Raw genomic sequence first — 16,410 nt, 5'->3', positions numbered from 1 at the left:
GTAAGAAGAAGAATTTTAAATTCTATTCTGGAATTAACAGGGAGCCAATGAAGAGAAGCCAATATGGGTGAAATATGCTCTCTCCTTCTAGTCCCCGTCAGTACTCTAGCTGCAGCATTTTGAATTAACTGAAAGCTTTTCAGGGAACTTTTAGGACAACCTGATAATAATGAATTACAATAGTCCAGCCTAGAGGAAATAAATGCATGAATTAGTTTTTCAGCATCACTCTGAGACAAGACCTTTCTAATTTTAGAGATATTGCACAAATGCAAAAAAGCAGTCCTACATATTTGTTTAATATGCGCTTTGAATGACATATCCTGATCAAAAATGACTCCAAGATTTCTTACAGTATTACTGGAGGTCAGGATAATGCCATCCAGAGTAAGGATCTGGTTAGACACCATGTTTCTAAGATTTGTGGGGCCAAGTACAATAACTTCAGTTTTATCTGAATTTAAAAGCAGGAAATTAGAGGTCATCCATGTCTTTATGTCTGTAAGACATTCCTGCAGTTTAACTAATTGGTGTGTGTCCTCTGGCTTCTTTGATAGATAAAGCTGGGTATCATCTGCATAACAATGAAAATTTAAGCAATGCTTTCTAATAATACTGCCTAAGGGAAGCATGTATAAAGTGAATAAAATCGGTCCTAGCACAGAACCTTGTGGAACTCCATAATTAACCTTAGTCCGTGAAGAAGACTCCCCATTTACATGAACAAATTGTAATCTATTAGATAAATATGATTCAAACCACCACAGCGCAGTGCCTTTAATACCTATGGCATGCTCTAATCTCTGTAATAAAATTCTATGATCAACAGTATCAAAAGCTGCACTGAGGTCTAACAGGACGATAACAGAGATGAGCCCACTGTCTGAGGCCATAAGAAGATCATTTGTAACCTTCACTAATGCTGTTTCTGTACTATGATGAATTTTAAAACCTGACTGAAACTCTTCAAATAGACCATTCCTCTGCAGATGTTCAGTTAGCTGTTTTACAACTACCCTTTCAAGAATTTTTGAGAGAAAAGGAAGGTTGGAGATTGGCCTATAATTAGCTAAGATAGCTGGGTCAAGTGATGGCTTTTTAAGTAATGGTTTAATTACTGCCACCTTAAAAGCCTGTGGTACATAGCCAACTAATAAAGATAGATTGATCATATTTAAGATCGAAGCATTAATTAATGGTAGGGCTTCCTTGAGCAGCCTGGTAGGAATGGGGTCTAATAGACATGTTGATGGTTTGGAGGAAGTGACTAATGAAAGTAACTCAGACAGAACAATCGGAGAGAAAGAGTCTAACCAAATACCAGCATTACTGAAAGCAGCCAAACTTAAAGATATGTCTTTGGGATGGTTATGAATAATTTTTTCTCTAATAGTTAAAATTTTATTTGCAAAGAAAGTCATAAAGTCATTACTAGTAAAAGTTAAAGGAATACTCGGCTCAATAGAGCTCTGACTCTTTGTCAGACTGGCTACAGTGCTGAAAAGAAACCTGGGGTTGTTCTTATTTTCTTCAATTAGTGATGAATAGTAAGATGTCCTAGCTTTACGGAGGGCCTTTTTATAGAGCAACAGACTCTTTTTCCAGGCTAAATGAAGATCTTCTAAATTAGAGAGACGCCATTTCCTTTCCAGCTTACGGGTTATCTGCTTTAAGCTGTGAGTTTGTGAGTTATACCACGGAGTCAGGCACTTCTGATTTAAGGCTCTCTTTTTCAGAGGAGCTACAGCATCCAAAGTTGTGCTCAATGAGGATGTTAAGCTATAGACGAGATAATCTATCTCACTCACAGAGTTTAGGTAGCTACTCTGCACTGTGTTGGTATATGGCACTGAAGAACATAACAAAGAAGGAATCATATCCTTAAACCTAGTTACAGCGCTTTCTGAAAGACTTCTACTGTAATGAAACTTATTCCCCACTGCTGGGTAGTCCATCAGAGTAAATGTAAATGTTATTAAGAAATGATCAGACAAAAAGGGGTTTTCAGGGAATACTGTTAAGTCTTCAATTTCTATGCCATATGTCAGAACAAGATCTAAAGTGTGGTTAAAGTGGTGGGTGGGCTCATTTTGAGCGAAGCCAACTGAGCCTAATAATAGATTAAATGCAGTGTTGAGGCTGTCATTCTCAGCATCTATGTGGATGTTAAAATCACCCACTATAATTACCTTATCTGAGCTAAACACTAAGTCAGACAAAAGGTCTGAAAAATCACAAAGAAACTCACAGTAACGACCAGGTGGACGATAGATAATAACAAATAAAACTGGTTTTTGGGACTTGCAATTTCGATGGACAAGACTAAGAGTCAAGCTTTCAAATGAATTAAAGCTCTGTCTGGGTCTTTGATTAATTAATAAGCTGGAGTGGAAGATTGCTGCTAATCCTCCTCCTCGACCCATGCTTCGAGCATTCTGACAGTTAGTGTGACTCGGGGGTGTTGACTCATTTAAACTAACATATTCATCCTGCTGTAACCAGGTTTCTGTAAGGCAGAATAAATCAATATGTTGATCAATTATTATATCATTTACCAACAGGGACTTAGAAGAGAGAGACCTAATGTTTAATAGACCACATTTAACTGTTTTAGTCTGTGGTGCAATTGAAGGTGCTATATTATTTTTTCTTTTTGAATTTTTATGCTTAAATAGATTTTTACTGGTTATTGGTGGTCTGGGAGCAGGCACCGTCTCTACGGGGATGGGGTAATGAGGGGATGGCAGGGGGAGAGAAGCTGCAGAGAGGTGTGTAAGACTACAACTCTGCTTCCTGGTCCCAACCCTGGATAGTCACGATTTGGAGGGTTTAATAAAATTGGCCAGATTTCTAGAGATGAGAGCTGCTCCATCCAAAGTGGGATGGATGCCGTCTCTTCTAACAAGACCAGGTTTTTCCCAGAAGCTATGCCAATTATCTATGAAGCCCACCTCATTTTTCTTCACACAAGTAAGGTTTACCCTTACCAACCCCCAGAGCAGCAGTGGTAACGCCCATCTCTGGATGGAGCTGCACCTTAAACAGAGAGAAAAAAACAGAATCAGGCATCAGAAAGACAAGAAATACAGTATAATTTGTCAGCATTTAACAACAAGACAAACAGAAGAAATATGAAGGTGATCGCCGGCCACTAGCCCTAAACTTCACTAAAAGACCCAGAATTTAGGTAAAGTTGAGGCCGCGGCACGCTCTGTTTACTGATAAAATGAATTAAAAGAGTAAAAAGTGTAAAACAAAACTGTACCAATATGTTAGCCATATGTAAGGGAAAATAAGTGCGTCTTAAGTCTGGACTTGAAAGTCTCCACAGAATCTGACTGTTTTATTGACGCAGGGAGATCATTCCACAGAACAGGGACACGATAAGAGAAAGCTCTGTGACCCGCAGACTTCTTATTCACCTTAGGCACACAAAGTAGTCCTGCACCCTGAGAACGTAAAGCCCGGGCCGGTACGTAAGGTTTAATTAGGTCAACTAGGTAGGGAGGTGCCAGTCTATGAACAATTTTATAGACTAGCAGCAGAACCTTAAATCTGATCTCACTGGGACAGGAAGCCAATGAAGAGACGCCAAAATTGGTGTAATGTGGTTCAAACTTTCTGCTTTGTGTCAAAAGTCTGGCTGCAGCATTTTGAACCAATTGGAGACCCCTAATGCTGTACTGCGGTAAACCAGAAAATGGAACATTGCAGTAGTTCAATCTAGAAGAGATAAACACATGGATCAGGGTCTCAGCATCAGTCATAGACAGGATGGGATGAATCTTCGCTATATTTCGCAGGTGGAAGAAAGCAGTCCTCGTAATATTTCTAATGTGGAGATCAAAGGACAATGTTGGATCAAAAATTACCCCAAGGTTCTCACTTTGTCAGTGTGATGTATGACACACGAGCCTAGATTGAGTGTTAACTGGTCAAATTGATGCCGATGTCTCACTGGACCAAGAACCATCATTTCAGTCTTATCAGAGTTTAAAAGTAGGAAGTTTCTAGACATCTAACTTCTCACTGATGCAAGGCAATCTTCTAAGGATTTTATGTGAATGAGATCACCAACAGTTATCAGCATGTATAACTGAGTATCATCAGTATAGCAGTGAAAGGTAATCCCAAAATGCCACAATATGTGCCCAAGTGGTGCTATATAAAGGGAGAAAAGCAGGTGGCCTAAGACGGACCCCTGTGGAACCCCAAATTTCATGTCAGGTTAATAATATTGTGAATCCCATATTTAAAGGCTAAGGAATGAAAATATAGTGGTGCCAAAGAAAATTTATGACTTAAATCTTTAAAAACCCAGATATGGTACAGCTTTAAAAAATGAATGGTGGTGCAGTGAGACATGTCTGGGCTTATTCAGGCAGACACAGGTAATGTTAGCATTTGTCTGTACGTAGGTCATACAACCCCTGGCAAAAATTATGGAATCACCGGCCTCGGAGGATGTTCATTCAGTTGTTTAATTTTGTAGAAAAAAAGCAGATCACAGACATGACACAAAACTAAAGTCAGTTCAAATGGAAACTTTCTGGCTTTAAGAAACACTATAAGAAATCAGGAAAAAAAATTGTGGCAGTCAGTAACGGTTACTTTTTTAGACCAAGCAGAGGGAAAAAAATATGGAATCACTCAATTCTGAGGAAAAAATTATGGAATCATGAAAAACAAAAGAACGCTCCAACACATCACTAGTATTTTGTTGCACCACCTCTGGCTTTTATAACAGCTTGCAGTCTCTGAGGCATGGACTTAATGAGTGACAACCAGTACTCTTCATCAATCTGGCTCCAACTTTCTCTGATTGCTGTTGCTAGATCAGCTTTGCAGGTTGGACCCTTGTCATGGACCATTTTCTTCAACTTCCACCAAAGATTTTCAATTGGATTAAGATCCGGACTATTTGCAGGCCATGACATTGACCCTATGTGTCTTTTTGCAAGGAATGTTTTCACAGTTTTTGCTCTATGGCAAGATGCATTATCATCTTGAAAAATGATTTCATCATCCCCAAACATCCTTTCAATTGATGGGATAAGAAAAGTGTCCAAAATATCAACGTAAACTTGTGCATTTATTGATGATGTAATGACAGCCATCTCCCCAGTGCCTTTACCTGACATGCAGCCCCATATCATCAATGACTGTGGAAATTTACATGTTCTCTTCAGGCAGTCATCTTTATAAATCTCACTGGAACGGCACCAAACAAAAGTTCCAGCATCACCACCTTGTCCAATGCAGATTCGAGATTCATCACTGAATATGACTTTCATCCAGTCATCCACAGTCCACGATTGCTTTTCCTTAGCCCACTGTAACCTTGTTTTTTTCTGTTTAGGTGTTAATGATGGCTTTCGTTTAGCTTTTCTGTATGTAAATCCCATTTCCTTTAGGCGGTTTCTTACAGTTCGGTGACAGACGTTGACTCCAGTTTCCTCCCATTCGTTCCTCATTTGTTTTGTTGTGCATTTTTAATTTTTGAGACATATTGCTTTAAGTTTTCTGTCTTGACGCTTTGATGTCTTCCTTGGTCTACCAGTATATTTGCCTTTAACAACCTTCCCATGTTGTTTGTATTTGGTCCAGAGTTTAGAAACAGCTGACTGTGAACAACCAACATCTTTTGCAACATTGCGTGATGATTTACCCTCTTTTAAGAGTTTGATAATCCTCTCCTTTGTTTCAATTGACATATCTCGTGTTGGAGCCATGATTCATGTCAGTCCACTTGGTGCAACAGCTCTCCAAGGTGTGATCACTCCTTTTTAGATGCAGACTAACGAGCAGATCTGATTTGATGCAGGTGTTAGTTTTGGGGATGAAAATTTACAGGGTGATTCCATAATTTATTCCTCAGAATTGAGTGAGTCCATATTTTTTCCCTCTGCTTGGTCTAAAAAAGTAACCGTTACTGACTGCCACAATTTTTTTTTTCCTGATTTCTTATAGTGTTTCTTAAAGCCAGAAAGTTGCCATTTGAAATGACTTTAGTTTTGTGTCATGTCTGTAATCTTCTTTTTTTCTACAAAATTAAACAACTGAATAAACATCCCCCAAGGCCGGTGATTCCATCATTTTTGCCAGGGGTTGTATATGAAGACTTGTTGCTAATTGCAGGGTCTTGGTGGTCACTGCCACTAAAGCCATTGTTTCTTGTAGTTTACAGTGGGGCAAAATGTATTTAGTCAGCCCCTTATTGTGCAAGTTCTCCTACTTAGAAAGATGAGAGAGGTCTGTAATTTTCATCATAGGTACACTTCAACTATGAGAGACAAAATGAAAAAAAAAAAAAAAATATCCAGGAAATCACATTGTTGGATTTTTAAAGAATTTATTTGTAAATTATGGTGGAAAATAAGTATTTGGTCAATAAAAAAAATTCGACTCAGTACTTTGTAACATAATCTTTGTTGACGATGACAGAGGTCAAACGTTTCCTGTAAGTCTTCACCAGGTTTGCACACACTGTAGCTGGTATTTTGGTCCATTCCTCCATGCAGATCTCCTCTAGAGCAGTGATGTTTTGGGGCTGTCGCTGAGCAACACGGACTTTCAACTCCCTCAACAAATTTTCTATGGGGTTGAGGTCTGGAGACTGGCTAGGCCACTCCAGGACCTTGAAATGCTTTTTACGGAGCACTCCTTCGCTGCCTGAGCGGTGTGTTTGGGATCATTGTCATCCTGGAAGACCCAGCCACGTTGCATCCTCAATGCTCTCACTGATGGAAGGTTTTGGCTTAAAATCTCACGATACATGGCCCCGTTCATTTTTCCCTTAACACAGATCATTCGCAGTGGTGGGCACAGCTAACCAAAAAGTTAGCTTCGATAACAGGTAATCACCTAACTGAAAAGTTATCTTTTATAAAGCTAAACCACCTAAAAATTTATTGGAAGCTACAGCTAACCGACAACTTTCAGTATTGTCTCCGATACACTCTCAGCTGCGATCAAGTTGATTGACTTTTAACACCACGATCACAAACCCAAACAATGAGTCACCACTTCTGTCTTTGTGCACCCTGCCCACTGCTGGAAGCTCCCGTTTCTTACGTACGTTGCAGCCAACCGAGTCTCACGGCAAGTTGTGTTTCAGCAGCACAAAATATACATTAATCTATTGGTTTGTTATATTGTGAGGAAAAGTGCCTCATTTTTGTCACGGCAGCACAAATTCATTCTAATTCCTTCCGTGATGGCTGCACGAAATTAAAAGTGAAGTGACATTATTCACACCAACCTGCTTGACTATTGTAGATTCACTCTTTCCAGCCTGGTGCACATCTACAGTGTTCTTCCTGGTGTCCTTCGACAGCTCTTTGGTCTTGACCATGGTTGAGTTTGGAGTCTGACTGTTTGAGGCTGTGGACAGGTGTCTTTTTACAGATAACGAGTTCAAACAGGTACCATTAATACAGGTAACAGGTGGAGGACAGTGTTGGGAAAGTGTAGGGACACGGACCCACAACAGGGGGTGTAAATGAACGGACAATGGATGAGCCAAAAAACAACAATTTACTGTTGTGAAAGTGCACAACGAAATACAGATAATCACAGAATTTGTATTCAATCAATGTACAAAGGTGACGTGTGGGCAGGCTCGAGGCTAGAAGATGTCTGTCCAGAGAAGAGCCGGGTCCCGAACGATTTCCACTGCCAGCGGATCTGAAGCACACCGGAGCTGCCAAGTCCTGAGTCCTCAGGTGGCCATCGTCTCCAGCTGTCAGACCTGGTACTGCTGGCAGGAGGCAGAAACAGTTAATGCTGGGTGTGTGTACACACCCAGTAAACAGTCAGCAAGCACAGTTCAGTTCTCTCAGTAGTCGGGTGGGAAAAACACCTCCACCTTAACACCAGATCACAGTGCAGAGTCAATCTCCTACTTTACGTGGTTCGGAGTGAGGAGTGAAAACCGTTCACCGCTCATCAATCCACGAACCCCCAGCCTCCCGCTGGGAATAGCGAGTTGAATCTCCTGCAACAGATCACAGAACCAGAACAGCAAGCACGTGCGTAGGCACAATCAAGGCTGAGAATTTACCTTAAGCGGTAGTCGATAACTCGGCAGCGAGGTGGAGATGCTGCCCGGCTTTTATGGTGGTGGTGAGTGACAGCTGGCGATGATGATGGGTGACAGCTGTCACTCCCTGTTGCTTCTGCGGGCAGCAGCGCCCTCTCGTGCCTGAAGCCCACACTTCAGGCGGGGCGCCCTCTGGTGGTGGACCAGCAGTACCTCCTCTTCAGCGGGCCCACACAACAGGACCCCCCCCTCAACGGGCTCCTCCTGGCGCCCGACCAGGATTGTTGGGGTGCCGGGCGTAGAAGTCGGCCAGGAGGGCCGGGTCCAGGATGAAGCTCCTCTTCACCCAGGAGCGTTCTTCGGGTCCATACCCCTCCCAGTCCACCAGATACTGGAACCCCCGACCCCTACGACGGACGTCCAGGAGCCTGCGAACAGTCCAGGCAGGCTCCCCGTCGATGATCCAGGCAGGAAGTGGCGCCAGTCCGGGAGTGCAGAGGGGTGAGGTGTTGCGAGGTTTGATTCTGGAGACATGGAATATCGGGTGAATCCGCAGTGAAGCTGGGAGTTGAAGCTTCACTGCGGCTGGACTGAGGACTTTGAGGATTCGAAAGGGTCCAATGTAGCGGTCCTTCAACTTGGGGGATTCCACACCCGACGGCATCTGCGAAGGTGGACCTGGACCAAGGGGACACCGACCTCTCCCTCCACCATAGGAAACAGTGGGGGGCTGATACCCCAAGCACACTTCAAACGGGGAGAGGCCGGTTGCAGAGGATACTTGGCTGTTGTGGGCGTACTCGATCCAGGCCAGATGGTTGCTCCAGGCCGTCGGGTGCATGGAGGTCACGCAGCGGAGAGCCTGTTCCAACTCCTGGTTCGCCCATTCTGCCTGTCCCTTCGTTTGGGGATGATATCCAGACGAGAGGCTTACGGTGGCCCCCAGCTCTCTGCAGAAACTCCTCCAGACTTGTGAGGCGAACTGGAGGCCACGGTCAGAGACGATGTTGGATGGAATCCCATGCAGACGCACGACATGGTGGACCAGGAGGTCTGCAGTCTCCTGGTCCGTCGGGAGCTTCGGGAGGGCCACGAGGTGGGCCGCCTTGGAGAACCGGTCTACTATCATGAGGATGGCGGTCATGCCCTGGGACGGCGGGAGGCCCGTGACGAAGTCCAGGCCGATGTGGGACCAGGGGCGATGAGGCACAGGTAGCGGCTGGAGGAGTCCCTGTGCCCGTTGATGGTCAGCTTTACCCCTGGTGCAGGTGGTACAGGCCTGGACATATTCCCGGACGTCAGCTTCCATAGACTCCCACCAGAAGCGCTGCCGGACCACTGCCACGGTTCTTCGCACCCCTGGGTGGCAGGAGAGCTTGGAACTGTGACAGAAGTCCAGGACTGCAGCTCTTGCTTCTGGTGGGACGTATAGTTTGTCCTTAGGGCCAGTCTCCGGGTCCGGGTTCTGAGCCAGGGCCTCCCGAACGGTCTTCTCCATGTCCCAGGTGAGGGTGGCCACGATAGTGGACTTGGGGATGATTGTTTCCGTTGGGTCTGACAACTCGGTTTTGACTTCTTTTTCATGAACCCGGGACAAGGCGTCGGATCTCTGGTTCTTCGTCCCAGGGTGGTAGGTGATCCGGAAGTCAAAACGCCCGAAGAACAATGACCAGTGGGCTTGCCTGGGGTTCAGATGCTTGGCGGTCCGGATGTACTCCAGGTTCCGATGGTCTGTGAAAACCGTGAATGGCACTGCAGGTCCCTCCAACAGCTGTCTCCACTCCTCAAGAGCCTCTTTCACCACAAGGAGTTCTCGATTGCCCATTTCATAGTTTCGCTCAGCCGGGCTCAACCTGCGGGAGAAATAGGCACAGGGGTGGAGGACCTTATCGGACTCCCTGCTCTGGGACAGCACGGCTCCTATCCCTGAGTCAGAGGCATCCACTTCAACTATAAACTGGCGGCTAGGATCGGGCTGCACCAGAACCGGCGCTTCAACTCCCTAAACGTGGCCTCGCACCGATCCGACCAGGTGAAGGGGACCTTAGAGGAGGTCAGGGCTGTCAGGGGACTAACCACCTGACTGTAGCCTTTGATGAACCTCCTGTAGAAATTTGCAAAGCTGAGGAACTGTTGCAGCTTCCTACAGCTTGTTGGTTGGGGCCAGTCTCTCACCGCCGCAACCTTGGCCGGATCAGGGGCGACGGAGTTGGAGGAGATTATGAACCCCAGGAAGGACAAAGAAGTGCGGTGGAACTCGCACTTCTCGCCCTTCACAAACAGCCGGTTCTCCAACAACCGCTGCAGGACCTGACGTACATGCTGGACATGGGTCTCAGGATCCGGGGAGAAGATGAGTATATCGTCTAGATATACAAAGACAAACCGATGCAGGAAGTCCCGCAAGACGTCATTAACCAAGGCCTGGAACGTCGCGGGCGCATTGGTGAGGCCGAACGGCATGACCAGGTACTCAAAGTAACCTAATGGGGTGTTAAATGCCGTCTTCCATTCGTCTCCCTTCCGGATCCGAACCAGGTGATAAGCATTCCTAAGATCCAGTTTCGTAAAGATTTTGGCTCCATGCAGGGGCGTGAACACTGAATCCAACAGGGGTAACGGGTATTGGTTGCAAACCGTAATTTCGTAATCAATGTATGGACGGAGTCCGCCGTCCTTCTTACCCACAAAAAAGAAACCAGCACCCATCGGGGAGGTGGAGTTCCGGATCAGCCCGGCAGTCAACGAGTCCCAGATGTAGGTCTTCATTGATTCGTGCTCTGGACATGAGAGGTTGTACAGCCTGCTGGACGGGTACTCAACGCCCGGGATCACATCAATGGCACAATCGTACGGCCGGTGCAGGGGAAGAGAGAGTGCCAGATCTTTGCTGAAGACGTCAGCAAGATCATGGTACTCCTCAGGCACCGCCGTCAGATTGGGAGGGACTTTAACCTCCTCGTTAGCAGTCAAACCGGGGGGAACCGAGGATCCTAAACACTCCCGGTGGCAGGTTTCGCTCCACTGAGCCACAACCCCAGACGGCCAATCAATCCGGGGATTGTGTTTAATCATCCATGGAAAGCCCAAAATCACGCAGGAGGTAGAAGGAGTTACATAGAACTCAATCTCCTCCCGATGATTCCCGGACACAACCAGGATTACTGGCTGTGTCTTGTGTGTGATTAGAGGAAGAAGGGTGCCATCTAGTGCTCGCACCTTCAATGGTGAAGGAAGCGCCACCAGAGGGAGCCCCACTTCTCTAGCCCATCTGCTGTCCAGCGGATTCCCTTCTGACCCCGTGTCCACCAGTGCTGGGGCTTGAAGGGTTAAATCCCCACACAGGATTGTTACTGGGAGATGTGCCGATATGCGTGTTTGTCCCACGTGACTGTTATGACCCACCCTTAGCCCAGTCTCTAAAGGTGGGTGTTGTCGTTTTGGCCGTTTGGGGCAGTTTTTCTGAATGTGCTCTTTTGAGCCACAGAGAAAACACTCCCCGCGGGCCTCCCTCCTCAATCTATCATCTGATTTAATCTTGGCCCTGCTCATTTCTCTAGCAACGTCAGCAGGGGGAGCTGTTGCCACACGGAGCGCTGAGGCTGTGGAGCGTGGGGAGGGCGGAATCTTTTCGGATCCGGAAGGGAGAGGGACGGCTCGTGCCTGGCCACGTCTTTCGTCTCGCTTCCGACGGCGTTCTTCTAACGGGTTGTCTAATCGTATAACCAGGATGATAAACCCGTCTAAATCCCGCGGTTCGTCCTTAGCCACCAGATGCTGCTTTAGGACCAGAGAAAGTCCGTTTACAAAGGCGGCGCGGAGTGCAGCAGCATTCCAGCCGGCTCTTGCAGCCGCGATGCGGAAGTCAACTGCATACTCAGCTGCACTCCGACGCCCCTGTCTCATAGACAGCAGCACTGTTGAAGCGGTCTCGCCTCTATGTGGGTGATCGAACACCAGTCTGAACTCCCTCACAAACTCAGTATACACCGTTAGGAGCCGTGAATTCTGCTCCCAAAGCGCCGTAGCCCAGGCGCGTGCCTCACCTCGAAGCAAATTAATCACATAAGCCACCCGGCTTGAGTCCGACGCGTACATGACGGGACGCTGTGCAAAGACGAGCAAACACTGCATTAAGAAGTCTGCGCACGTCTCTACACAACCTCCGTACGGTTCTGGGGGACTTATGTATGCTTCAGGGGACGGTGGGGGGGTTCGTTGGACGACCAGTGGAATGTCTGTATTTGGCACCAGGACAGGGCGTGGCTGCAGTCAATTGGAAAGCCAATTGAAAAGCTTATTGAATAAACCTAATTGAATTATTTTAAAAACAAGCGCAACCCAAGATTTCTGATGTCCGTCAATCTGGATCTAGTTCACCTCCAAAATTCAGTGGAATCTTCCATGCCCTAATGTCTATCTGTGATGCAAATTTGGTGAGAATCCATTAGTGCAGCAGATAACAGAATATTTGCAGAGGAATCCTTCAAATCTAGTTACAAGCACCAAAGTTTGACTGTGTATAGCTTTTGGTACATATTTTAGAAAAAATAACGTTAGCCATTTGAATTTTCAATAGGGGGCCAAGTAGGGGTCAATTGAAGAACTGCATAGGGGTAAAAAAAATGTTCCAATCATATTGAAAGCTATACAACATTATGTGTCTGATCACAAAGATTCCAAAAAGGTATAGTTTGGACCATCTGTGACTGAATGTTCTGGAGTTATGGGGTAAAAACAGCAAGAATGGTGACAAAGGTCAATTTCAGTTTGTACAGGGGTCAAAAGTTAAAGTTGCTCCAATTATGGTAAAACATGGTGCAAATTATTGGTTGAGTTAGTAGGATTTTAAAAAGGAATAGTTTGCACCATGTGTCATGCTTAGTTATCATGTTACGGGGTAACATATGTCACATGTCATAGAATCCAATGGACGTCGACATTGTTTGACCTTTACTTTGGGGACCAAACATTCAACACAGTCAGAACTATTCCATTTATTGATCCTATTGTTATGTGTCGGACGCAGCTCGGAGAACCGACCAGCATTTGTAGGACCCAGTATGAAATATGCAGAGCACGGTACAAAGGCTAACTGAATTTAATACATAACAGTGATACAAAAAATAACAAAAGAAAGTGCGGTCTGGCGTGGTGCGCTCCCAGCAGCACTAACGGTCCGGAGCCAGAAGCTGTTCGGACCCAAGGACCCCGCCGACACCCCCCAGGTGGCCGCAACAAACCGAGTCTGTGAAAGAAGGAACCATTATGTGAGTCCACACTCTACACACAGAGAGAACACTTAAAGGTGTACAAACAGCAAACACTTCCTGGCTTGATTACTAATCAGCTTCCAACCTGCAGGCATGGAACATCCAGTTCACAAAACTCCACTGCAGTGGAAGCCGATACATGATTAACATACAGCTCAATATAAAAAGGTGTGAGGGACACCATATTTACTGACTGTATAAACGTTAGTCACAAAATCTAACGTACCTCAGGAAGTGTGCTGACGAGCGTGAGACCTCACCCCCTCCTCTTTCACAGACCGTGCATCAAACCCTGGACGTTCTCTGCATCCACTGATGATGAGATGGCTCCCGAGACGACGATCTCACCCGTCTGGTCACAAGGTCGAGTCTCTGGCAAATACACACTGTATACTCCAGTCTTAAATGCCACCATGTTCCAATCCATATAGATGCACCTCAGCTGTGAGTCCTGACGAGCCGCAGGTGATCAGGGTGAGGTCCTGATAACCTCAGCAACACAGCCACTCAGTCCCAAATGCAAGCCACCTGGAAGGAAAAACAAAAGACAGAAACAAAAAGGCAGCCAGGCCCCCCAGCCATACAACACCTATTAGTTCAACCAATAATTTGCACCACGTTTTACCAAAACTGGAGCAACTTTAATATTTGACCCCTGTACAAACTGAAACTGACCTTTGTCACCATTCTTGCTGTTTTTACCCCATAACTCCAGAACATTCAGTCACAGATGGTCCAAAGTATACCTCTTTGGAATCTTTGTGTCAGATACATGATGTGGTATCACTTTGAACATGACTGGAACATTTTTTAATTTTGACCCTGTGGAATTCTTCAATTGACCCCTACTTGGCCCCCTATTGAAAATTCACATGGCTAAAGTTATTTTTCTACAATATGTACCAAAAGGTAAACACAGTCAAATTTTGGTGCTTGTAACAGGATTTGAATGATTCTTATAGTTATCTGCTGTACTACTGTATTAAGTAGTTTTGAAGTAATCCTTCACAGCAAAGGGGAATCTTGATCCAGAATCCCGATCTGTATCTGGACCATCTCCAAAATTCAGTGGGGCCTCCATGCCCTAATATCTATCTGTGGTGCAAATTTGGTGACAATCCGTGAAGCAGTTTCGATGTAATCCTTCACAGCCTATATGAAGGGAAATCTGTAATATGTTTCTCATATATTTTGCTACTGATATATATCAGCTTCTATGTTGATTAGGTTTTTTTCCTAAGTGCACTGGGGTATTTTTATACCTTGAAGTGATTGGCTGTGCTCCTTGTGGACGTGTGAATATACTTAGAAGCCGGTTTTGTGCACTCCCACGCACATCGAGGGCCCTGCACATTTTTGTTCAGCGGCCCACACACTACACTTCACTACATTTGGAGGCAATCCCAAAGCCTTGCTGAATTTTCTGGTTCTTAAAACTTGAAGTAACACATTCAGGACAGTTGCCCACAGTGCTGCTCCGCATATTGCTGTGTTATAAACCAGAAAACAACAGTCGATGTGTGAGTCCGTTATAACGACACCTGCTTTGGTGCTGCTTTGTGTGGCCGTTGCCTCCATCTCCTCTGCTTTTACAGATATTTGATATTATATAAGTGCTGCACAATCAGCTCTCACACAAACTGACAGCTTAAAAAACAAAAATAATCATTTCTAAAGCAACATCACAAGGAACAAATAAAAAAAAAAGTCCAAATACAAATTACAATAAGTGACATACATGTTACATGAAAGAAATGGACAGAAATCATTTTTCATTTAATGAGCTAACTGAACCAACAGGTTTTTAAAAACTAATTTTATGCATGTCTGGAAAAGGTTTTAGGTGGTAGAGTCAAGAACAGCGCTGACATTTAGTCAGAAAGTGAACATTAGAGCACTGCGGGAGCTGCTAGTGCACTGAGGTGCCTGGAGACATTTAACGAGCACCAGTCTGCCTCATGTGCCACATGTTTCAAAACTAGAAACATACAGTCAAAGGCCACTTCATTAGGAACACCAACTCAGCTGATTTTCAAAGCAAATATCTCAGTTGTTATTTACATGGCAGAAACTCAGTGCATTTAAGCATGGAGACATGCACAGTAAAATGAGCAGTTACTGTATTCATCTCAGTTATACTATTGAAGCCGCTCTGTCATTGGGTTAAATCAGCTCTATCATACTGTTAAATCAGCTCTATCATACTGTTAAATCAGCTCTATCATACTGTTAAATCAGCTCTATTATACTGTTAAATCAGCTCTATCATACTGTTAAATCAGCTCTATCATACTGTTAAATCAGCTCTATTATACTGTTAAATCAGCTCTATCATACTGTTAAATCAGCTCTATTATACTGTTAAATCAGCTCTATTATACTGTTAAATCAGCTCTATCATACTGTTAAATCAGCTCTATCATACTGTTCCAGTGCATTCGGAAAGTACTCACAGTGCTTCACTTTTTCCATATTTTGTTATGTTGCAGCCTTATTCCAAAATGAATAAAATTCATTTTCCCCTCAAAATTCTACACACAATACCCCATAATGACAATGTGAAAAAGTTGTTTTGAGATTTTTGCAAGTTTATTAAAAATAAAAAACTAAGAAATCACATGGACATAAATATTCACAGCCTTTGCCATGAAGCTCAAAACTGAGCTTAGGTGCATCTTCTTTCCACAGATCATCCTACAGGCTTAAACAATGAGCCATCTCACGGTTTCAAGTGACTGGGAAAGCCTATAGCACTTCTGGGTCAGTGATTATGGGTACCAAACAAGGGTTTGCTGCAGGCTTAAACAGTACGGCTGGAGCAATGCCGCCGTTCGGCATAAGCAGACTATGCAGCCTGCGTGGGGCACCAACCATGTTGCACTAGTTTGCAGGGCCTCCAACTGACTGAAAAATGTGTTGAAATTATTACATTATTACATTTCAAAATCAATATGAATTATTTATGAATAGGCCCAACGTTTTTGTCTTTAAACATTGTGTCGGCCCCTACCCCATTACTTAATTGGGCAAAGTAACAGTTTTTTGCCTAATATAAAGCCCCCATCCACCCCCGCCCCGTTTCCCTGTAATGGTACA

This window comes from Thalassophryne amazonica, chromosome 11 (assembly GCF_902500255.1).
Source record: "Thalassophryne amazonica chromosome 11, fThaAma1.1, whole genome shotgun sequence".
NCBI lineage: Eukaryota > Metazoa > Chordata > Actinopteri > Batrachoidiformes > Batrachoididae > Thalassophryne > Thalassophryne amazonica.
This window is presented reverse-complemented; position numbering follows the sequence as displayed.